This window comes from Lissotriton vulgaris, chromosome 1_1, assembly GCF_964263255.1.
Source record: "Lissotriton vulgaris chromosome 1_1, aLisVul1.2, whole genome shotgun sequence".
Taxonomy (NCBI): domain Eukaryota; kingdom Metazoa; phylum Chordata; class Amphibia; order Caudata; family Salamandridae; genus Lissotriton; species Lissotriton vulgaris.
The window spans coordinates 719787764-719811397 of NC_141685.1; the positions used below are offsets into that span (position 1 = coordinate 719787764).

The window sequence follows — 23634 nt, forward strand, 5'->3', positions numbered from 1 at the left end:
AGCTTGATTCCAGTGGCAAAGTGAGCAAGGGGCCCACGTCTGGGCATACCCTGCCAACTTAGGGCGAACAAAGCTATACCAAAGGGGATGATTGATGGAGCGTTGGAGCAAATCAAACGCTCACCCCCAGTCAACTGATCTGGGTTTAATCCATCATCATTCTCTAGCTCACTCCACCACCCCAGTTCAGACATGGCCATATGCAAATCATTCTGACCCTGTGCCTCATGGGAACAGTCCAGCCCGAAGTGACAAGCCATGTCTTCCCTGGACCGGAAACAAGTATCCTGGGACTGGTTTCTGGCTAATCAGCCATCATCAGCCAGGCTAGCTTGAATCCAGTGGCAAAGTGAGCAAGGGGCCCACGTCTGGGTATTCCCTGCCAACTTAGGGCGAACAAAGTGATACCAAATGGGATGATGGACGGAACGTTGGAGCAAATCAAACACTCACCCCCAGTCAACTGATCTGGGTTTAATCAATCATCATTCTTTAGCTCACTCCACCACTCCCGTTCAGACATGGCCATATGCAAATCAGTCTGACCCCGTGCCTCATAGGAACAGTCCAGCCCGAACTGTTAAGCCATGTCAGCACCGGGAACAGGTTTCCAATGCCTCACATTCGGGTTCAGCTCTGCAACAAATACCAATGCCTTCCGGCTCAGGATCCAGTCGGCCCCATTTGGGCACTGAGCCAAAACATTCGGCACCAAAAATTGAAGCAAGTTCTTGTTGTCGATGCCGAAACCGAAAACAGCTTCTGATCCAAAAACAGCGGCTCCAAAGATTTTGCCACAGAAAAAGAAAGCAACTCCCACTCCATCCAAGAAGCATTTTTTAGATGTCACGCCTTCCAACACAGACCCAAAACGAAAACAATCAGTCAATAATCCTAAAACTGGACATATTCATGCAAAATTGTCAGTTAAACGGAGGCCAGAGTCCGAGGACACTTACCACATTCCTCTTTAGGGGAATATTGTTGCCACTAATCCTTCTCCTCCTTCTCTAACACCTTCCTCCCCACCTAACTCAAATTTGCTTGTATCACCCACAAATTCACCACAATCACCTGACAACCAGGATGATGGGGATGGGGATGGACCACATGACAATAGTCCTGATCACTGGAATGATTATAATACAGATCCAAACACGGACAATGACCCAGACTTATACTCTTCAAACCCCTCTCCACCAGATGACAATTTAGGGTACATAGAATTATTAAATTGCGCTGCTCAATGTAATGGAGTACAGCTTCACAAAGAAGATTTTTTGTTTCAAAGTTTAAGCTCTTCACAAAAATCCACTCATACACTTCCCATGCTTAAGGGTATGCTCAAACATGTAGACAATATTTTTAAAGATCCTGTGCCTGCAAGAATCCTTGTGGCTCAATGGTTGGAGCGGCAGACCCTGATGAGGAGGTCTAGCCCGAGACCAGGGTTCAATTCTCCGCCTCGGCGGATCTTAAGCTCAAAATTCCAGGAACCTGATAAATCTTGCCTCGGTGACTATTCCAATCATGGAGTCCCACTCTGCAACTCTAGGCAATAGCTTGCTTAATCTCCACAACGGCCCCCACAACGCTAAGGATGCGTGGCCTCCACCTTGGGGGTGCCCAGGAGTGGGCGCCTCACAGGGAAAGCCAGGATGGTTTCCACAGCGGTATTCGTACAAGCGCCTTGAGACCCTTGCGGGTGAGTAGTGCGCTATATAAGTATCAATTTACATTTACATTACATTTAAACACCAAGGGTAGACAAGAAGTATAAACCAGCACCTACAGATCCAGTTTACATCAAGGGTCAAATACCACTAGTAGTTTTTAATGCCCGTAAAAGGGCAAACCTAAAACCCTCAGGATAGGCCCCTCCTCCTGACAAGGAATCTAAATAGAGAGATGCCTCTGGCAAAATAGAAGCTGTGCAAGCTGCCAATCACTGGTGTATTGCCAATAGGCAGGCTTTTTTAGCCGGATATGATAGAGCGCATTATGACGTATTGGAGAAATTGGTCCAATTTTTACCAGAGAAACATAAGGCCAAGGCACACAGCCTATTTCAGGAAGGGAAAAACATTTCTAACACCTCCATTCGGTGCGCTTTAGATGCAGCTGTCACTGCAGCTCGTGCACCTTTGTCTTGCTAAGGAGACCCACCTGGCTCAGAATTTCAGGGTTTAAACCCAAAATCCAGGCTTCTATTTTAAATCTACCCACTGACAAAGAGCATTTATTTGGTCCTGTGGTAGACACTTCCTTAGAGAAGATGAAAAAGGACAAAGATATCGCTAAATCTGTGGGAGCTCTGCAGTCTCCATCCAATCGGGGCTCTTTTTGTCGCTCCTCAAAAACACATCCACAGACAACACCTCAATATAATACAAAGGTAACAGTCAGTCACCCTCTTCAAGAGCCTACTTTCGAAGGTGGGTTTCCAGTAAGCATGGGTGAATGGGCGATTCGCGAATTTGCGTATTCACGAATTCGCATTCCGCACAAATCCGCAAACTTTCGCGAATTTGTGGATTTTTTTTGTGTGTTTGCAAGGGTTTCTGCCAGTTCGCAAACGCGAACTTACTTGTCGGGTCGCAACGGTCGCGACCATGTTGTTTCTACGTCTGGTTCATCACAGCACCCTCTGTTTCACCACTGCCACCCTCTGTCTCACCCATGCCACCCTCTGGTACATCACTGCCACCCTCTGGTTCATCACTGTAGATTATGGGGGGAAAAGCACACCTGCCCTGCCTCAACTGACATGAATTAATTTGGGGCTGATTAATGTGTCACTGAATTTGAGATGGCACCTGCTTCCTTAGCTGTAAGTACTTCCTGATTAATGATGAGCTTGAACTTTTGCACCTGCTAAGTGCTTTCAGTTTTGCAAAATTCGTTAGCACACCTGCCCTGCCTCAACTGACATGAATGAATTAGGGGTTGATTAATGTGTCACTGAATTTGAACTTCCAGTCTGGCACCTGCTTCCTTATCTGTAATTGCTTTCTGTTGCAGTGTAATTTTTTATAACAGGACCTTTGTGGCATACTTGTAGCTATTCTCTGAGCCTGCTGTGAGGGTCAGAGCAGGGTCATAGAATAGTTGCAAGTAGGCCACTGAACTCTGGAGGGGCCCCTCAGGAAGCACTACAGGGAATGGTTACTAATGATGAGCTTGAACTTTTGCACCTGCTGAGTGCTTTCAGTTTTGCAAAAATCGTTTTTCTGCAATTTCGCGGGATTCGCGGGGCACGAATTTGCACGAGATCGAATTCGGAAGCCGGGAATGTGTGCGAATATGCAATTTGTTTTTTTGCGGCGTGTTAGTTCGCGTGTTTTTTTGCGTTTTCGCAAGCCGCTGGTAGTGCAACGAGTCGAAGTTAACCTAGCGGTCGTACATGGGCGCGGCTATCTTGTTTGCGTGACGTATTTCTGTTTCCGGGCGCTATGTGTAATCTCACAAAGTGTGCGGCTCGCTACTACAAGTTTGCGTGTGATCGCGGGGGAAATCTCGCGCGAACTTACCCACGTGGTCGTGAACGGGCGAGGCCATCTTGCTTTTCATTCATTGCTATGGTTCTGGGCATGCTTTCTGTATCCTCTCTCAATCTCTGCCATCCTTTGCTTGTTTAACGTTTTGTTGGCTCTATTTCACTTATTATCTATCCCTCTATTATTCTAGCTCTATATTTTTGTGTTTTCTGCTACTTTTAGTTAATTTTAAACTACTTTTTTAAACTCTTTTCTTTTCTTCTTCCCTATTCTATTTCTTATTTATTATTTACCTTCCTTTCTGCTCAGACCATGGTAAAGGGAGCCAGGAAGCAGCCCGAGAAGGGGAAGGGTCCCGCACCCCGTGCCCGGCTCCCGTGCGGGCGTTTGAGGGGGAAGCTAGTGATGCCACGGGAGATCTTCAGCGCGGAGAAGGTGGCCGCACTAGTCTTCTATGTACAGCGCCGCCACCCCAGGACCATCATGGCAGGCGGCAAGATCGCAAGCGGCTACGGGCTCCGGGAGCGCCGGAAGCGGTGGGAGAAGGTTTGCCAGGCCATGTATTCTCACTCTCGGGTCCGGCGCACCTACAACCAGGCCACCCACCGTTGGACGGATCTCCTGGACCGGGAACGCGACTTGCTCGACCTGCTCGGCATCGAGATCCCCGGGCTTGGTGAGTAGTAGAAGCTATTTCATCTCTACTCTACTCCTGCTCTGTGTGTTATTATATTGCACATTTTTGTTTTTTACCAAGAGCAATAATGCTGCCGATTACATTGTAGGTAAATTATATTTCAAACTCTTCTGTGCATTTCAGGTGCACTGCTCTCCTTCTCAGTAGCGTTGCTACTATGCTTATTTGTTTTCGATTTTGTGTTCATTTTATTGGCCTGAGAAATTATGTATGAGTGTAGTTTACAGAACTGCGTAATGCTAGACACTAAGGGGCAGATTTGCAATTACCGGCGCATACCTGCAAAGTAGCAGGGATGCGCCAGTAATTTTGCGCCATGCCACCACCACCCATGGTGTGGCGTATTTACAATGCGGCGCACCATGGGCCCAAAACGTCACCGAAGCGTTACGCATCTGTGCCGTAAAGGTGGCGCATTGCTGGAGTTGCGTCGCAACGATGGCGCAGCTCCAGCAATGCTCTGGGGTGCCCTATCTCCCCAATGCTGCATCAAGCCGTACGTCTGCTTCAAGCAGGCGCAGGATTTGAGTGACGCATCATTGTCCTAAAAGTGACTGATTGAAATCTTGTAGATTTTCCTCAGCCACTTTTAGGATGCGTTCCTGCTCAGGAACGCCATCCCTTGCACCGGAACGCCCCCTGTTGGCGCAGGGCTTTACAACATGATGCATCTCCCATATGTGTCACGTTTTTAATATACGCCGCACCATGGCGCCTCTTTTGTTCTGCCGCTGCGTCACAAAAGTCACGCAACAACGGAGAAAAAGAGCAGCAAGGGGCTTGTAAATCTTCCCCTACAGACTCAAGTCCCGTCCTTCCTTTGTACACCTGCCAATAAGAAGAAATAGTGGTGGTGGATTGATAGTTTGAGTATTTTAATGACTGGTTAATGTAGCAGGAAACTTTTTTGTGTTGTCACTGATCTGCAATCACGATGGAGTTTGTCTGTCACTTCGCATGCTGCGGACTGCTGCCTGCCAGTCCTAGGCAAACCTTTTAAGTAGTTTTAGTGAGTTACATAACTTTCCAAGTCAACACTCCGCAAATCAAGCAATACTAATATCGTAGTAGGCCACATAAGATAGGTCAATATATCCCGTGGAATAATTGTCTATTTGCTATTTCGCCAAAATATTTTGTTCTTGTTCTTTTGAAATGTTTCATTTGGTTGACAACAATCATCCATGTTTTCGGGTCTTTCTTTCTTTCATGTTGTACAACAGCTCCCCCCAGGGGCAAGAGGACAGAGGAGGAGGGGGTATTGGCTGCTGCTGCTCTACAAGGCCAGGATCAATCAGGCGAGGGCTCCTTTGCTGGCCCCGGTAAGTTTTAATTTTAATATAGAGTACCTATTTTTTCCTAGCGTTCCTCATTCGATTTTTTCTAAATCGTCTTTGATCTTCTTGTAGACAGTATCTAAATTCTTATCCTGCCTCTACTACGACTCTCTGTGGTATTACTAGATTATTCTTATTAGTCTGTCTGTGTAGCTTACTAAGATTGCACATTTGGCAAAAGGTGTTAAACAAAACTCCCATTCTAGTCAGCAATAGCTCTATGCACTGAGTGCAGTCCTCTGAGATTGTTCATAATGTCTTTTCAAGTCTTCTAAATGTTTATGCTTTGACAATTACCAACAATAAAATGTGAATGACCACCAAGAAAGAATAAGATACTACTTTACTTTTGGTTTGGATAGGAGGACAATCCATACTACTACTGTTGCAGGGACAAATCTGCACAAACAGAACTATGGACACTAAATAGTGCATTGTTTATCAATTATAACAGGCACAGGTAGACTTTCCACATACCTCTGTGATATCAGACTGACTAGATAGTGTGGCAGAGTCATTTAGCTCCCGAATTCATCGATGATTGATCCCCAATGATGATTATCCAACGCAGGACAAGAGTACGGAGTCAGAGTCCAGAAGTGTCAAAGGCACGGACTCATGCTTGCAAATTGCAAAACCTTTTGCTCAGTCACTCTTGACCAACAAGCACAGAGTCTATTTAAGTTTTAAAGCTTTATTAAAGTTAAAAACATGTATTAAAATCAAGCTTGTCATAAGACATAAACAGTTGTGGAGTGGTGTGGCTCACTGGTTAGAGGCAGCAGACCCGGAAGCAGAGAACGGCCCGGGACCAGGGTTCAATTCCCGACGCGGCAGGGTCGTGGACCTGGGTCAACGGACTCGATAATTCTCGCCTCGGTGCCTACTCTAACCAGGGATCACACTCGGCAACTCTGGGCATTAAGCTTGCCTCATCTCTACAATGGCCCCCCACAGACGCCAGGGATGCCTGGTTTCACCTTGGAGATACCCAGAAGGGACCATCTCACAGGGAAAGCCAGGACGGGTTCCCCAGCGGTCTTCAGCGCCAGGACATCCCGAGATGGGGTAACAGTGCGCTTTACAAGTATCATCATTTACATTTCACTTACATTAGAAATGGAAAGTGCTTAGTGATTTATTTCACACATTTATTGTGGGCGAGCCGAGCCCTCGCCTGGTTTGAACTTTAATTTTTCTTTTTGGTGCTAAATCGTTGGTCACTCCGTCCTAGTGATGATGATCTGATCTTGCTCGTGTTCTTAGAAGTGAAGCTTCTGTCTGTTATGAGAAAAATGGTGTGTGTTAAAAAGCAAGCATTCATCAGTTGTGCCAAAAAGTGCAGCAAGACAACACCTTTCCCTGGAAAAAGGGACATTTTTACTTTAGAGTAGACAGTCACAAATTATTAGATTGGTTTCTGTATTCACATTTCGAGTGTTGTATGTCTATGACATCTAACATTCTTAAATGTACTTTGTAGGTGGAACATCTGGTGTCGGGCCCAGCGCGGAGGTGGAGAAGGACACTTCTGGGGAGGAAGCGGTGCAAGTGCCTGAGGAAACTGCTGCTCGGGTTGCCACGGTAGTGGCGGGCAGTGGTAAGCTCTTATATTCCTTACTTATTGAGATTGCAGACTACAGAGGGTGTTCTCTGCACGGGTGTAGTATGTATGTTCAACAGTTAAGTTACTATACTGTTAAGCAGACTTTCAAATTTAGAACAAAGTTTTTATCAACCAGGTAGTAACCTCCTCTAAATTTACTTCAACTCAGCGGTGATTTTTTTTTCGAGAATCCAAATCAGATCTGAGGTGAACTTGATGGATGGGATGAACGAAAAGCGAAAGAAGGGTGTAAGTAAGTGTGGCAGGACGAGCAAGTTAAAAGTAATGATGACCGACAAAGAAGAATGATACGTCTTTGATTGATGCCCGAGGTGGCTGGGAAGGAATATGATGCATGGCTGGGTATAGGATGAAGCAAGAATGGGTGAAATAGAAACTGTATGTGTGCGCAATAAATCCTTTGGTTGAAATTCAAATGCAAGTCAAGCACGGATGTATGGCTTGCGGTTTCCCAAATAAAATGAAAAGGTTGTTTTCCCGTGAGAAAACGTAAGGTTTGTCCAGATGAGAGACTTGAAGAAGAATGATTGACATATAGTTTGAATGGATGGATGCCTGGATCATGGTACTATCTGACTCTTAGATAGCATATGTGTATCTAGAGAGAGTAGACGGTCACTGGATGAACTAAGTGTTACTTTGAAGAGCATGTAACACCGCACCCGCACGTCCGTCCCAGTGTAGGAAAGGCAAGGAAAAGAAGTTTTAAATTAATTTTGTCCAAATACTACCATTAATAGTAGCAGTAGTTTGTATTGCAAGCACAGCATATATCCGGCTATTACGATGGCCACTCACTACCTCTGTTAATAAGTTTAGTAGAACTTGGTCATTCATGTGTGGATTTATCACTGTTCACTCAATAAAAAGCAAAGCATCTAAAGTCATCCCATATGTAAGTAAAATACATACCATGTACAGTGATAGATAATCAGATTATTTATCTTCTTCATTTTCCTTTTCTAGTATTCATTGGCACTGTAGGGTGAAAGTTAAATTAATTAAGCAGTAGCCCTTGTAACAGTATTCTCAGTGCCACCCGTAATATAAAAGTAAAAGTAATAGCATCACCACCTGCATGTACTGGACTGGTACAGTAACGCAAGTCTGTCTCACTCATCATGGCGGGCGTCTGTTTTTCTCAGGTGCAAGTTGACTGCACTGGCATTATGCCGGCTTGCAGAAGTTAATGTACCAATTTTGCTAAACAAGAGAGAAGAAGAAGAATAAGACTGGTGTACTGTCATAGTCGACTCTAATGGAGTGAGTCCATAGTGCTCGTAGACTTGATTCCTTAAACTCCCACTAATGTTAGAGCAAGGATGAAGAAGTGGGAGGTTAGATAGATACTGGCCACAATAGTTATGTACTGTGCTTGCAAGATGCTAGTTCTACTGTGACACAACTTTCTGCTGAATCATTTTGTGTTAATCTATGTCTTTCTTTCTTCATATAGATGCTCCTTCCAAACCAAAACGGAAGGAGGTGGCTAAAAGGGCCCGGCAAAGAAGGCTGGAGGTGACTCTCGCCGAATATCGGCGGCTGTTGGCCCAGGAGGAGGAGGACACGCAGAGTACGTCGACAACATCTACGGCAACACCTGCATCCTCCTCCGCGCTCCCTGGGTCAGCCAGTCAGTGCAGCAGGTCTCCAGCGGTATGGAACCGGGGTACCGCAGTCACCCGCCACCGCCGAGCAGCAAAAAAATCAGCTGCCCCCCACAGCAGTACCAAAAAAAGGTTGCACCGCCTTTCACTCAGGGTGTACTACCTCGAGCAGGAGCTGCTCAACACCAAAACCCTGCTCGAGACCCTCGGCAAGGAGCATGCCGACCTGGCCCGAAAAGTCAACAGCAGCCAGCAGTAGGAGGAGACTGTCCCTTGCCCCTTTTTTAAAGACTTCTGGGGGTGGGAATTGGGAGTTGTTTTTTTTTACTTTTTTGGACTTTTCACGGACATTCGTTGGGGTTAGGGAGTGGGGGTGGGTTGGGTCTTGCGACGATTATTTTTGTTAGGGATATAAATATACTTTAAACTTTATCTTAGCATACATGTTTTTTTTACTGCTTTTGAGGCTGGTGGGTGGGGGTTTAACAGTAAGTTTGTTTTCCTGAAACTTAAGTGGTATCTTGATTCAAGTTGTGTAATTGCCCAAATGTTTTCAAAACTAAGTGCCTCTCACAGAGTAAGTGAATTCAATAGTCCTAGGACTTTACTAGTACTACCGTCAGACTCTCGTCTCTCCTAATACTCCATTATACTACCTCCCCCAAAACGCTTATCTTACCTCTAATTTGTGTTTGGAAATAGGGCTAGGCACAGGGCTGGCTGCACGGGAAATGGCGATTAAGGTTGGCAATCCTGGGCGGATGAAATGTCATCATTGCAGTGGTACTAGTGGTGTTACACAGTGGCAGTTGCAGCATCTGAAAAAAAAGAAAATGAAACCTTGTTTGTCCTTACCGTAGCATTAGAACGGTACGATAGAGAATATAGCAGGTGACAGTACACTAGAACAGTGCCACAATGTAGCCTAACAAATGGTAAAGTATTGAAAGTATAACTACTACTTGCGTTAAATTTCTTTGACATTGGCTACTACTACAAGAAATAGTACTGAAGGTGAAGGACACAGCAGCGTAGTCCTTTGCCACGTCTAGGAGGAGGATGTTCTTGATGATCAATCAAGTTGATGGCGCACATGAAAATCTGCTTTCATTTGCCAATAGTCATGGGTCTGTGTCAATCTGAGTAAGAATATATCCTCAGATTCCTTTACTAGCCTGTTGCTATGACCTTATCCACCCCAGCAAGTGTGTGGAATTATTGCTGTCATTTAGTCACACATCAATCAAAACCATACAGCCTGGGGGAAGAGGGTTAGGGTTTAGAAAATGGATGGGAATGGGGGTTTTTGGGAAAGTTTTGTTGAGAGAAGAAAAAAAAAGCACAGCATGGACAAACAATAATTGAAGATAAACAAATCTTTGGGTACAAAGCTATCCATAAATCTTTTAAGTGACATAAAGGAAGTGCATGCACTACGGCATGCATGGTTACTGAAAAGTAAGTAGTACTTTTGACAACTGTGAATGAAAGAATGCGGCAGTACAGGGCTGCAGTAATAATTATGCGTTTTCACTTGCCTATCTCTGCACTCAGAGAAACACTTCTTACATTAAATTAGGTTTAAAAATAGCAGAAGTAAAACCTATACAATGGCTGTAGGGATGAATTTAGTAGCAGAGATCAAAGAAATTCAGAGTCACACTCATAGAAGTTCACAGCAATAACATTACTTAAAAGATAATTAAAAAAGAGCGGATACTGTATCTGTATGTCGTTGTAGTTGTCCTATTGAATTTGGTAAGTTGCATGCATCCAACCATTCCTCTTATTAGCGGGACTCCTCCATTCCATCTGATGCTCCGTCCATCAATGTTGGTGACCAGAAGACACCCTGTCCACTGCCTGCCTGGCGGCTGCTGAATTGCGGCTCACTAATGTGAAGCATGACTTCATCCTTTTTTTCCCATTGCACAGCCTGAAACCCGGCCTGTAATTATTGATGGAAAAACAGGAAGTGATATTAGAATACCACTGACAAATAAATATAAGGTATGTACGCTGTGTAGTGCAGAAAGTCACACTTTGAGTTTCCTAATAGACAGTACAATATTTTTGAAAGTGCGTACTCTGTCTGAGTCTCCTTTTGAAGGATAAATAAGTATGGGCGAATTAAGTTAGCGGATCTTTCCCCTCAATCTAGGTGTACTGTAAACTGTGTTTTAGAACAAAATTAGACCTTCCCAGCAGTGCTCCCAGACCCTTACTAAACCCAATCGCAAAAATGTAGAAGACCCCCAATCAGATCTCCAAAAACGAGGCCTAGTAGAAAATGGTGACAACACGTACTTCGAAAGTAAAGTAGGCCCAAATCCCCCCTTACCCACCATGGATTGTATTCAAACAACTTGCAAGCAAGCAAAAGTATCCATACCCACCATTGCTCCAAAACTCACAAACCCCCCCACAAACACCAGGAACCCCCACAAACAGCCCCCCGAAAACAGTAGAGTGAGCGAAATCTCAGAAAATGCAAAAAACCTTTTCCCCAGGGATTGTCTCCAAAACCCCTTCTTCCGGGTATTAGACCTTCCCAGCAATGGTCCCAGAACTCTCAACCCGGGCGAAAACAAGTTTAACCCCCCCAACAAGCCAAAAGGCAAAACCCGGGAAAAGCCACACTTAGAAAACTTTGGGCCTACCTGGAATTCAGTCCAAATGCGCTCTGCAGCTAGGCCCCAACTCCCCTTTTCCACCATGGATTTCCTGAAAAACAAATGCAATCAACATTAGACTGTGCCAGCAGTGCTCCCAGACCCCAAAACCCACCCACAAAAACCTGGAAGCCCCCCAAACAGCACCCCAAAGATAGGCAAGTGAGCAAAAACGCAAAACCTTTTTCACCATGGATTTGGTCCAAAACACTTGATTCCAATATTACACCTTCCGAGGTATACCCCTAGTTCAAGTTCAAGTTCGGAGATTTGTATAGTGCACTACTCACCCAGAGGGTCTCAAGGCACTTGAGGGAGGGCGGATGCTTTACTTATCGAATATCCAAGTTTTTAGTTGCTTTCTGAAGGCGAGGTGCTTCTGTGTAAGGCGGAGGTGGGTGGGGAGAGAATTCCAGGTTTTGGCCGCTAAGTAGGAGAAGGATCTTCCCCCCATGGTGGATTTATGGATGCGCGGAATAGCGGCGAGGGCTTGATTGGACGATCGTAGTTGGCGGGAGGCGATGTAGAAGGACAGTCGCGTTTTGAGGCAATCGGGTCCTTGGTCGTAGAGGGCTTTGTGTGCGTGGGTGAGGAGGCGGAACGTTATTCTCTTGTTGACGGGGAGCCAATGGAGGTCTTTGAGGGGGTCAGAAATGTGAGCTTGCCGAGGGATGTCCAATATGAGTCTGGCATAGGCGTTTTGGATTCGTTGGAGTTTTTTCTGTAGTTTGGCTGTGGTTCCGGCGTAGAGGGTGTTTCGTAGTCCAGTCGGCTGGTGACCAGTGCGTGGGTGACCGTTTTTCTTGTTTCGGTGGGATCCAACGGAATATTTTTTTGAGCATGCGTAGGATGTTAAAGCATGATGATGAGACGGAGTTGGCTTGTCTGGTCATCGAGAGGGAGGAGTCCAGGATGAAGCCAAGGTTACGTGCGTGATCCGTAGGTCTGGGTGCGGTTCCCAGGGCTGGTGGCCACTAAGAGTCGTCCCAGGCAGAGGGGGATGATCCTAAGATGAGGACTTCCGTTTTGTCCGAGTTTAGTTATAGACGGCTGTTCTTCATCCACTCGGCTACGTCTTTCATCCCTTCCTGTAGGTTGGTTTTGGCGGTGTTTGGGTCTTTGGTGAGGGATAGGATCAGCTGAGTGTCATCTGCATAGGAGATAATGTTGAGGTTGTGTTGGCGTGCAATGGATGCGAGGGGACTCATGTATACGTTGAAGAGGGTGGGACTGAGTGATGATCCTTGTGGTACGCCGCAGATGACTTCGGTGGCCTCTGATCTAAAAGGGGGGAGGCGGACTCTCTGGGTTCTTCCGGCGAGGAACGAGATGATCCAGTCCAATGCCTTTCCTTGTATTCCGATGTTGCTGAGGCGTTGTATGAGGGTGCTATGACAGACTGTGTTGAAGGCTGCGGAGAGGTCGAGTAGGATGAGGGCAACTGTTTCTCCGTTGTCCAGTAGTGTTCGAATGTCGTCTGTTGCTGCGATGAGGATGGTTTTGGTGCTGTGTTTGGCTCGGAAGCCGGACTGTGAAGGGTCGAGGGATTTGTTGGATTCGAGGAAGGCGGCGAGTTGACTGTTGACGGCTTTCTTAATGACTTTGGCAGGGAATGGGAGGAGCGAGATGGGGCGGTAGTTCTTAAGTTCAGTGGGGTCTGCTGTGGGTTTCTTCAGGAGGGCGCTGAGTTCGGTATGTTTCCAGCTTTCTGGGAAGGTAGCGGAGTTGAAGGAACAGTTGATGACATTGCGGAGATGGGGTGCGATGATGGAGTCTGCTTTGTTGAAAATGTGGTGGGGGCATGGGTCGGTTGGCGATCCTGAGTGGATGGAGTTCATAAGGCGGATGGTGTCTTCGGTGGTGATTGGGTTCCAGGCGCAAAGGTTGTTAGAGTGCAGTTTTGGTTCGGAGGTGGGTGGAGTGGGCTGGTGTTCGGACTGGTTTTCAAAGCTGTTATGTATATCGGCAATTTTGTTGTAGAAGAATGAGGATAGAGAGTCGCAGAGGTCTTGGGAGGGAGTGATGTCGTTGGTGCCGGCGGTGGGGTTGGTAAATTCTTTGACGATGTTGAATAGTTCCTTGCTATTTTGGGCATTATTGTAAAGTTGATTCTTGAATGCTGATTTCTTGGTGGATCGGATCAGTTGGTGGTGTATGCGGGTGGCGTTCTTGAAGGTGGCCAGGTTGTCAGTGGTTGGGTTTTTTCTCCAGGCTGTCTCGAGAGTCCGACAGATCTTCTTGGATTTCTTAAGGTCATTGTTGAACCAGGGGGCTTTTTTGATACTTTGCTTGAAAAGATGGTTCTTCAAGGGTGCTAGTTCGTCTGCGCTGTGGGTGATCCATTGTGTGAGGTTGGTGGCTGCTTGGTTTGGGTCCGATGATACGGCAGGGGGGTTTTAGTGGAGCGAAGTGAAGAGCTGGTCGGTGGTGATTTTGTTCCAGTTTCTTCGAGGAATAGGATGTGGGGGGTTTTGTGGGTCGTGGTCTTTTTGTAGCTGAAGTGAACGCAGCTGTGGTCCGTCCAAGGGAGGGCTGTGGTGTGATCGAAGGAGTTGTGCTTGCTGGAGGTGAAGATAGGGTCAAGCGTGTGTCCGGCAAGGTGGGTGGGGGTGTCAACAAGTTGTTTGAGTCCGAGATTGTTCAGGTTGTCCAGAAGGGAGGTGGTGTTGCTGTCATTTTTCTTTTCCAAATGGAAGTTGAGGTCTCCTAGTAGAATGTAGTTCTCGGAGGTGAGGGCATGTGGGCTGATGAAGTCAGTGATGTCTTCACTGAATTGTGTGCGGGGTCCTGGTGGTCTGTAGATGAGGGTGCCTCTGAGTGTGGTCTTGGGGTTGGTGTGGATCTGGAAGTGAAGGTGTTCGGCGTTAGCAAGGTTATCGTCGGAGCTGGTTGTGATGCGGATGGTGTTCTTATGGCCGATGGCGATGCCTCCTCCTGTTTGGTTGATGCGGTCCTTTCGGATGATCTTGTAGCCGTCCGGGATCCACCCGCAAAAAAGCAGAACACCACCAAACAGGCAAAAAGCAAAAATGGGCCTACTACCTTCCATTCAGTCCAAATACACTGTGTAGATAGGCCCTAACTCCCCTTTTCCACCATGGATTTCCTGAAAAACAAATGCAATCAACATTAGACTGTGCCAGCAGTGCTCCCAGACCCCAAAATCCACCCAAAAAAACATGGAAGCCCCCCAAACAGCACCCCAAACACAGGCAAGTGAGCAAAAACGCAAAAAACATTTCACCATTGATTTGGTCCAAAATACTTGACTCCGATATTAGACCTTCCGAGGTATACCCCCAGACCCCTGCAGCCACCCGCAAAAAAGCAGAACACCCCCAAACAGGCAAAAAGCAAAAATGGGCCTACTACCTTCCATTCAGTCCAAATACGCTGTGCAGCTAGGCCCTAACTCCCCTTTTCCACCATGGATTTCCTGAAAAACAAATGCAATCAACATTAGACTGTGCCAGCAGTGCTCCCAGACCCGAAAACCCACCCACAAAAACCTGGAAGCCCCCCAAACAGCACTCCAAACACAGGCAAGTGAGCAAAAACGCAAAAAACATTTCACCATGGATTTGGTCCAAAACACTTGATTCTGAAATTCGACCTTCCGAGGTATGCCCCCAGACCCCTGCAGCCACCCGCAAAAAAGCAGAACACCCCCAAACAGGCAAAAAGCAAAAATGGGCCTACTACTTTCCATTCAGTCCAAATACGCTGTGCAGCTAGGCCCTAAATCCCCTATTCCACCCTGGATTTCCTGAAAAACAAATGCAATCAACATTAGACTGTGCCAGCAGTGCTCCCAGACCCCAAAACCCACCCACAAAAACCTGGAAGCCCCCCAAACAGCACCCCAAAGACAGGCAAGTGATCAAAAGCGCAAAAGCTTTTCCTTCTCCGATTTTCTCCAACCCCCTTTTATCCGGTAATAGACCATCACAGCAATGCCCCAGACCCGTCAACTCACCTGCAAAGAAGTAGAACACCCCCACAAGTGCAGAGTCTTTCTTCATTGGGCGTAATCCAGCCATCTGCTTTGAGGGAAATAGGAAACCATTAAGAGAATGGGGTAACCCAAAGAGTCAAAAGACCTGGGTGATGAATGTTATACAAAAACAATGGTCTCAGACTAGTATTTTTGCTCAAGACAGATAAATCAAGTGATTATTTAAACCTTCTCTTAGTTATGGGACATGTCCAACAGATCAGCCCAATCCATTCAATGTTTTTTATACAAAAAAGCAACAGCAGTAATTCTAGATTACGGGGCAATTTTAATTCATTGCATTCATGGCTATCTCAATATAAGAACTTTTGGTTGCCCAAAGAAGAATGTGCAGAAAATTAAAATGTAGAGTGCTTAATAGAGAAGAAGAAAAAGAGCATAGAATAATATTTACAATTTTGTATGTACACGCAGTAAATTCGCACAATAGACAATTTCTTGATGACCTGGCGTGTAATGTAGATTCTAAACACAATTTACATTAAATGGAGACATTGCTTCCAAACTTATATTGCACTATAAAGTGTGTTACACCATCCAGGACAAAAATTATAAAGCGTTGACGTTTCAACTCTTCTTGGGGCCTTTAGGCAAGTTAGACCCTGGCCATGCGAGTCTTCATCAGGACTACAAGTTTGGGCAGCCAGAGGAGTAGCACAAGCCCTGAAACAAAGTGAATATATGTATCAAGCTGTTGCACTAAATTTGCGATCATTCAAGTATCGCAGTACACCATGGTAAGGAAATTAGCTTACCCAATGGTAGTGGAGGACAAGGTGGCAATATCTTCACTCTTGTTCCAAGGATTAGGGAATTAATACCTAAAAACATAACAAGGTGGTCATTTGACCGATTCTATGATAATTCACAGTTACTGCTCCAGCCTAGTATGTACATATCATTACCTTTTTCGTAAGGTGGAGCTGATTTATTTACTCATCCAGGTATAGCAGGCTCAAGGTCTCTGCTTACTCGATTTCCATAAAGATTAGAATTGGTCCTGTTTTTAAGAAAGAACCAATATTGTTTTAATCCAGAGGAAAGTGCATTAGCACTTAGTATACATATTAAAATTTCTGAATTGAATCTTACCCGTTATATAACGGCCAGTCAGCCCATTAAGTCGACCGGCTGAAGGATTGTGCCGTAGATCCATAGGGTGAGATTGATTCAGCCCTTCAAGTTCCAATAGGAAACGACTCCCTAGAGGTACAACAGAGTTTGGGTCACTACAAGGGGCATACTTAAAAGGACGAAAAATGGGGGTTGATTCAAATCTCAACCGCACTCACCAAGTTAGTCCAAAATAGATCCCAAGTGCTCGGCGTTCAGCTCGGAAGGTGTCTACACGTTCAGTTCAGAACACCGTGGATATAGAAAACGGACTATATCCAAAGCTTGCCGGGAAGGGAGGGACTAAATGCCGAAAATCAGAGGCACGGGGGCTTATAACAGCGTTACATTCTCAATCCAAAAGATACTTTTAGTATCATTCAAGGCATTGTGGAAACTGGACGTTCATGGATAGATTTAAAGGAAAAACGGAAAAACCTTTTCCATTCAGGATAGCTTGTCGGCCATTTTGGATTGGTACCGAGATTGGTGTTAGTACATTACAGATACAGTTTTCGGGGGAAATCATTTGTAGTGGATCGTTATCCCTACTTTGTAGACCATCTATGTTCATTACAATGGATTAGACATATTCTCATCGTATGTTTAGTGACAACCTTATAAAAAAAAAATTCAAGAAATTTTTGCAAAATTTATCGAATTAAATATTTGTATATATGCAGCAGAGAGCCACCATAATTAGTAATTCTCATCTGTATAACAATATCCAATACATAAAGGACACAAAATTCACAGGGTCATAACAGACTTGTTGCACTGATTCAAGAAAGACACATTCAGATATATACATTTATATCTAATCGTTGACAACCCAGAAATCGTGTGTCATATCTTATCCCAACAGTACAGTCTTCATGATTCAGATCATTAACTAGTGATCAAGATCCTCACATTCACATTACTAAACTTTCAGGAGAGACACCTGTCTGTTTATTTCCTCCTGTTCGTTTAGTCCTTGATTCACAGTATTAAGGGAGTATATCCACTTACACTCTCTTAGATTGAGTACATTTCCAAAGTCACCACCCCGTACATGACGGGTCACTTTCTCTATCACCCACCCTCTAAGGCTATTACAGTCATGTCCGAAAGTGGTGAAATGTTCCACCAGGGGTGCTCCTGGTGTTTTACATCTAATGCAACTGCAATGCTGTAGAATTCTACATTTAACTCTTTGTGTCGTTTGACCCACATACAGAAAATATACGATGAGAATATGTCTAATCCATTGTAATGAACATAGATGGTCTGCAAAGTAGGGACAACGATCCACTACAAATGATTTCCCCCGAAAACTGTATCTGTAATGTACTAACACCGATCTCGGTACCAATCCAAAATGGCCGACACGTTATTCCGAATGGAAAAGGTTTTTCCGTGTTTCCTTTAAAACTATCCATGAACGTGCAGTTTCCACAATGCCTTGAATTATACTAAAAGTATCTTTTGGATTGAGAATGTAACGCTGTTATAAGCTCCTGTGTCTCTGATTTTCGGCATTTAGTCCCTCCCTTCCCGGCAAGCTTTGGATATAGTCCGTTTTCTATACCACTGTGTTCTGAACTTAACATGTAGACACCTTCCGAGCTGAACGCCGAGCGCTTGGGATCTATTTTGGACTAACTTGGTGAGTGCGGTTGAGATTTGAATCAACCCCAAATTTTCATCCTTTTAAGTATGCCCCTTGTAGTGACCCAAACTCTGTTGTACCTCTAGGGAGTCGTTTCTTATTGGAACTTGAAGGGCTGAATCAATCTCACCCTATCGAACTACGGCACAATCCTTCAGCCGGTCGACTTAATGGGCTGACTGGCCGTTATATAACGGGTAAGATTTAATTCAGAAATTGTAATATGTATACTAAGTGCTAATGCACTTTCCTCTGGATTAAAACAATATTGGTTCTGTCTTAAAAACAGGACCAATTCTAATCTTTATGGAAATCGAGTAAGCAGAGACCTTGAGCCTGCTATACCTGGATGAGTAAATAAATCAGCTCCACCTTACGAAAAAGGTAATGATATGTACATACTAGGCTGGAGCAGTAACTGTGAATTATCATAGAATCGGTCAAATGACCACCTTGTTATGTTTTTAGGTATTAATTCCCTAATCCTTGGAACAAGAGTGAAGATATTGCCACCTTGTCCTCCACTACCATTGGGTAAGCTAATTTCCTTACCATGGTGTACTGCGATACTTGAATGATCGCAAATTTAGTGCAACAGCTTGATACATATATTCACTTTGTTTCAGGGCTTGTGCTACTCCTCTGGCTGCCCAAACTTGTAGTCCTGATGAAGACTCGCATGGCCAGGGTCTAACTTGCCTAAAGGCCGAGTCCAAACGTCAACGCTTTATAATTTTCGTCCTGGATGGTGTAACACACTTTATAGTGCAATATAAGTTTGGAAGCAATGTCTCCATTTAATGTAAATTGTGTTTAGAATCTACACTACACGCCAAGTCATCAAGAAATTGTCTATTGTGCTAATTTACTGCGTGTATATACAAAATTGTAAATATTATTCTATGCTCTTTTTCTTCTTCTCTATTAAGCACTCTACATTTCAATTTTCTGCACATTCTTCTTTGGGCAACCAAAAGTTCTTATATTGAGATAGCCATGAATGCAATGAATTAAAATTGCCCCGTAATCTAGAATTACTGCTGTTGCTTTTTTGTATAAAAAAACATTGAATGGATTGGGCTGATCTGTTGGACATGTCCCATAACTAAGAGAAGGTTTAAATAATCACTTGATTTATCTGTCTTGAGCAAAAATACTAGACCATTGTTTTTGTATAAAATTGAGGGAAATAGGAGTCTGGAGGAGGAGGATAGAGGAGCATGTTCTTGTGAACTTGTGAACCTGAGGAATGCAGACTGCGGCACCTTCAAATCAATAAGCAAATAGGTGAAGACAGTTCTGCTGATGGGCTTGTTTTTGTGATTAGGTGATTAAAGTTTTTTTTATATAGATTTTGCAAAACAAAGAAAGACAGACACACAGGAATAAAAGTGAATAAGGACGAAAAAGAAAGTTAGTGATTCATTGACTCATTTTCAGGGCTCGGTGTCAGGGAAGAAGAGCTCGTCCTCAAACTCTGCGAATTCAGACGGGAGTAGGTCATTTAACAGAGACGAACTTCCCTCATCTAAGTTGTTGTCCTCCTCTTCTTCTTCCTGCCTGCATTCTCGTATTTTGTAATCTGGTGGTATGAGGTGCTGATTCATCTTGATCATTGTTAACCTCTCCACATTTTGGGGCGAGAGCTGGGTCCTTTTGGAAGTTACAATGCCACCAGCAGCACTGAAAACAAGTTCAAGAAGACACGCTTGCGAGTGGGCAAGACAAGTAATTTATAGCCAGGTTGGTGATCTCTGGCCACACATCTCTTTTCCCATGCCAATACGCCAATGGGTCATCATGAGCAAAGTCCTCTGTTGAGTCATTCAGATAGTCCTGCACCATCGACTCAAGGTTCTCCAGGATTCCTCCACTTTGCTTACTTTTTTCTGGGACCTTTTGAGAAGCAAACCCAAGCTGAGTTAGCCAATCCTCTTCTTCACACAATGTTACTGTTGTGTCTGGTGCAGATGATATGGTTGCTGGTGTCTTTAACGGCTGAGAGGGAAAATCGCTCACTTCTGCTTCAGCCACAGATGCAGAAGTGTTTTTTTTTTTACTCCGGATGGCCTGCTGATGCTGATGTACTGCCTTTTCCTTCAATTTCCTGCCGTTCTCTTTCAAACCGACTGGCTGACACAGCTAGCCAATGTTTGTACTTTGTAACATCTGCGTCATCAAAAGGAAAGAATACTCTGCCTACCACTGCCTTTGTGTACCGTGGATCCAGAATAGTAGCACAAATGTAATGCTGTTCTGTGTGGATCTTTTGATGACGTTCATCGCAAAGTAGGCGCTGTAATAACTTCTCCGCCAACTCAAATGCTTGTTGCTTTCCATCTTTTTGAAATGTAGAAGACACCGCCTTCAGTTGGTGCTCTAGCATGCGCAACAATGGGATAGCTTTTCCCAAATTACAGTCCTCCCTGCTGACTGCACGCGTTAAGACCTCAAAAGGACGAAGCATGTCTGTCAGGCTTTTAACTAGCTTCCATTTCTCCACCTGTATCCTCAGGTCCATCTTAGGTGTACCCAGTGTAAAGAAATACTGATCGACTACCGCGTACTGCTCATACAGACGCTCAAGCATGTAGAAGGTTGAGTTCCAACGTGTTACCACCTCCTGGATGAGTGCTTTCACTGGCAGTTTAGGTTCATGTTGCAGGCACCTCAGCTGCTTCCGGGCCTTAAAAGAATGGTTGAAATGTGTGCACGTTCTTCGGCAGGTGGTCAGTAACTCCCACACTGGACTTTCTTCACTCAAGAATTTTTTAACAACCAGGTTTATAAAGTGCGCCAAACACGGCACTCTGGAATAGTTACCCTTATCCATTGCCTTAAATACATTGACGCCATTATCGTGGACACATAACCAGTCATGCGTTTTCTTGGGGACAGCCATTGAAAGACCTTTGCGTTAAACTCATGCAAAATGTTTTCTCCTGTATGACTTTTCTCCATGGCAAACATGGCTAGTGTTGCATGTTTCCGAGCAGCTTTAAAAACGTTGTCAGAGTCAACACCTGCGGTTAGCTTTGCTTTAACCCCTGAAAAAGAGACCCAGTGTGCAGTGATGCACATGTAATCAACGGCTTGGCAACTGGTCCACATGTCTGTTGTCAGATGTATAGTGTGAACAGCACTCTTCTGCAAAGCTGCCCCTATCACCTCCAGCACATCTTCATGTAGTGCTGGAACCGCAACTCTGGCAAAATAGAACCGGCTAGGAACCTTCCATTTAGGGCGGAGCATTGGCACTAATTCAATAAAATCCACCCCTTCGACAAAAGAAAAAGGAAGAAGGTCCAGCCCTAGCATTCTTAGCCAGCTTAGTGTTATACAGACGAGCCGTTGGGTGGTTGCGTTCAAATGGCGCATCTGAAAACAACATGCTTCTAATGGTTTTTCGCATTGGTGTCTCACTCTCTCCCACACTCTTAGTGTGGCTCATATATCTTGCAGGGGGTGTGCTGCTGACAGGGGTACTGGGTGTAAGTGAAGAAATGTTTGACGCTTCTTCCTCCTCGTCATCCTCAGATGAAACATCAACAGGTACAATTTGTTGACTTGCAATTCGGACTGCCTTGATCTCCTTTAGGTGCGCATGCCATTTGACAGTGTGCTGTCTCTCAAGATGACCTCTTTGGCCTCCGGTACCATAGTTGGTACCAAGCTTACCACGACTAACTCGAAGCTTACAAATGGTACAAATGGCTATGTTTTCCCTTGTTGGGCTAACACTAAAGAAGTCCCAAACTGCAGACTTCAAATGTCTGTGGGGGGTGGAGGAGGCGATACTGGGAATGCTAATGCCAGATGAAGTGAAGGATGTGTGCTGCCGACATTTACTACGTTGTGCACTTACAGCACCACTAATTGAGGAAATGGAGATCGAGGTGGATGGAGGTCCCTTCTGGCGAGAAAATATGGAAGCGGTAGGTGGTGGTTAACTGCATTGGTGGTGGTCCCATTGCCACGTCACCAACATCACGCTCAGCAGCATTTCGGGATAGGGTATAAATGTCTGTTTGCTGCATGCCCGCTGAGGCTGGAGTGACGTGTATGATGACTGCGTCGTCGTCGTGAAAGTCTTCATCAGCAGGAGTATACGCCACTTCTTGTTCAGCGTCATCATCACACTCCATAACTATGAGACTTTCGGGAACCTTCCTTTTACGCTTAGCTACCTTTGTCAGATCATGGTGTGCCTCACTCTCAGACGGCCGTGGTGGTTCCCAATTTTCATCCATATCATCAGAAGGAAGGGGGCTTGAAGAAGATGTAGACACCATCCTTGATCTTTTCCTTGCTAGGGATCTGGAAGACAATGAATGATCAGGAGGAGTGGCTTCCTCAAATTATACCTCGGCTTGAATGTCGATTTCCTGATGTGCCCCTACTTCGGGAGGAACGACTATTGTGGGCACTTGTGCTGCTCCATGCACCTCTACTTGCTTGTCTCCTTGCGCCGCCTCTCCTTCCACATGTACTTGGGCTTGTACTTGCACATGTGGTTGTTGTTGCGGCTGTGGTTGTTGAACACTCGTCAGATGAGTTACAACAATCTGTGTTGATTGAGGGATGCTGCTACTTTCTTGCGATGAGCCAACATCACTGGTCAATGGTGATTGAACAACTACAATGGCTGCTTCTGCAGCACTCAAGGGCTTGGACTTAAGTTGGCGTGGTGATGGTGGCAATGAGCCCAATGGAGCGGAGGTGCTGCTCCCAGCTTGGTCCCCAGCAGACCCCGATGCTGCTGCAGGCGTACTTCTTTTCCCCAAAAATATGTGGCGGTCGGCACACCAGTCTCCTTGGTAAGTGGCGCCACTTGCTTCTTCTGCTCCTTACTGGCAACTTTCTTGCTAGAGGAGCTACGGACAACTTTTTTTAGGGCCATCTTCTTCAGATGTCAGAACAGCAGGCCGCAGTTGCACAAGTTGCAGAGTTGTCTGTGGCCACACGTGACGTTGTGCTGCACACACCGCAGCAGGACTTGTTCCTGGCACTGATGAGGAACGATGAGGCTGATGATTCGTCTTTCTGCACCTCAAAGCAAATGAAGCCAGAGGAACTTCAGTTAAATAAATGTTGCATATGTAGCGCTTCAATTAGGAGTTTGCAAGTAAGCAATTTTATTATACCCACCCCCCAAAATGGAAAGACCAATGAAATGCACCACTGACAGAGTACCCCTGGGCATAATGGATGAAAGCATGGCATGCAGGGTGCAGGCATATGGCACAACAAAGCACACTGCCTGGCTTCAAAATGGCCCCTAGACCCCTACCACATGGCCAGGCCCTGCCTGTACCAGTCCTCAAAATGGCCCCCACCCACATGGCCATGCCCCATCAACACCTCAAAAAATTGAAAAACACACAAAAATCGCCACAATCCAATGACATCCTTGCCCAC

The 23634-nt window shown here is 45.2% G+C and overlaps 1 protein-coding gene and 2 long non-coding RNA genes across 3 annotated transcripts in view; 2 read left to right on the top strand and 1 right to left on the bottom strand.

The window, feature by feature from the left end:
- Window positions 1-23634, top strand: part of LOC147747705 (complement factor H-like) — a 1041560-nt gene that overhangs the window by 515240 nt on the left and 502686 nt on the right. The window lies entirely within an intron of this gene.
- On the bottom strand, window positions 15980-16451 carry LOC147747706 (uncharacterized). The gene is made up of 3 exons (XR_015308368.1): window positions 16358-16451; window positions 16208-16273; window positions 15980-16115 (listed from the first exon to the last, which is right to left on the bottom strand). It is a non-coding gene; the product is annotated as an uncharacterized LOC147747706 (long non-coding RNA).
- Window positions 18286-18735, top strand: LOC147747707 (uncharacterized). Its single transcript, XR_015308367.1, has 3 exons — window positions 18286-18413; window positions 18506-18600; window positions 18685-18735. It is a non-coding gene; the product is annotated as an uncharacterized LOC147747707 (long non-coding RNA).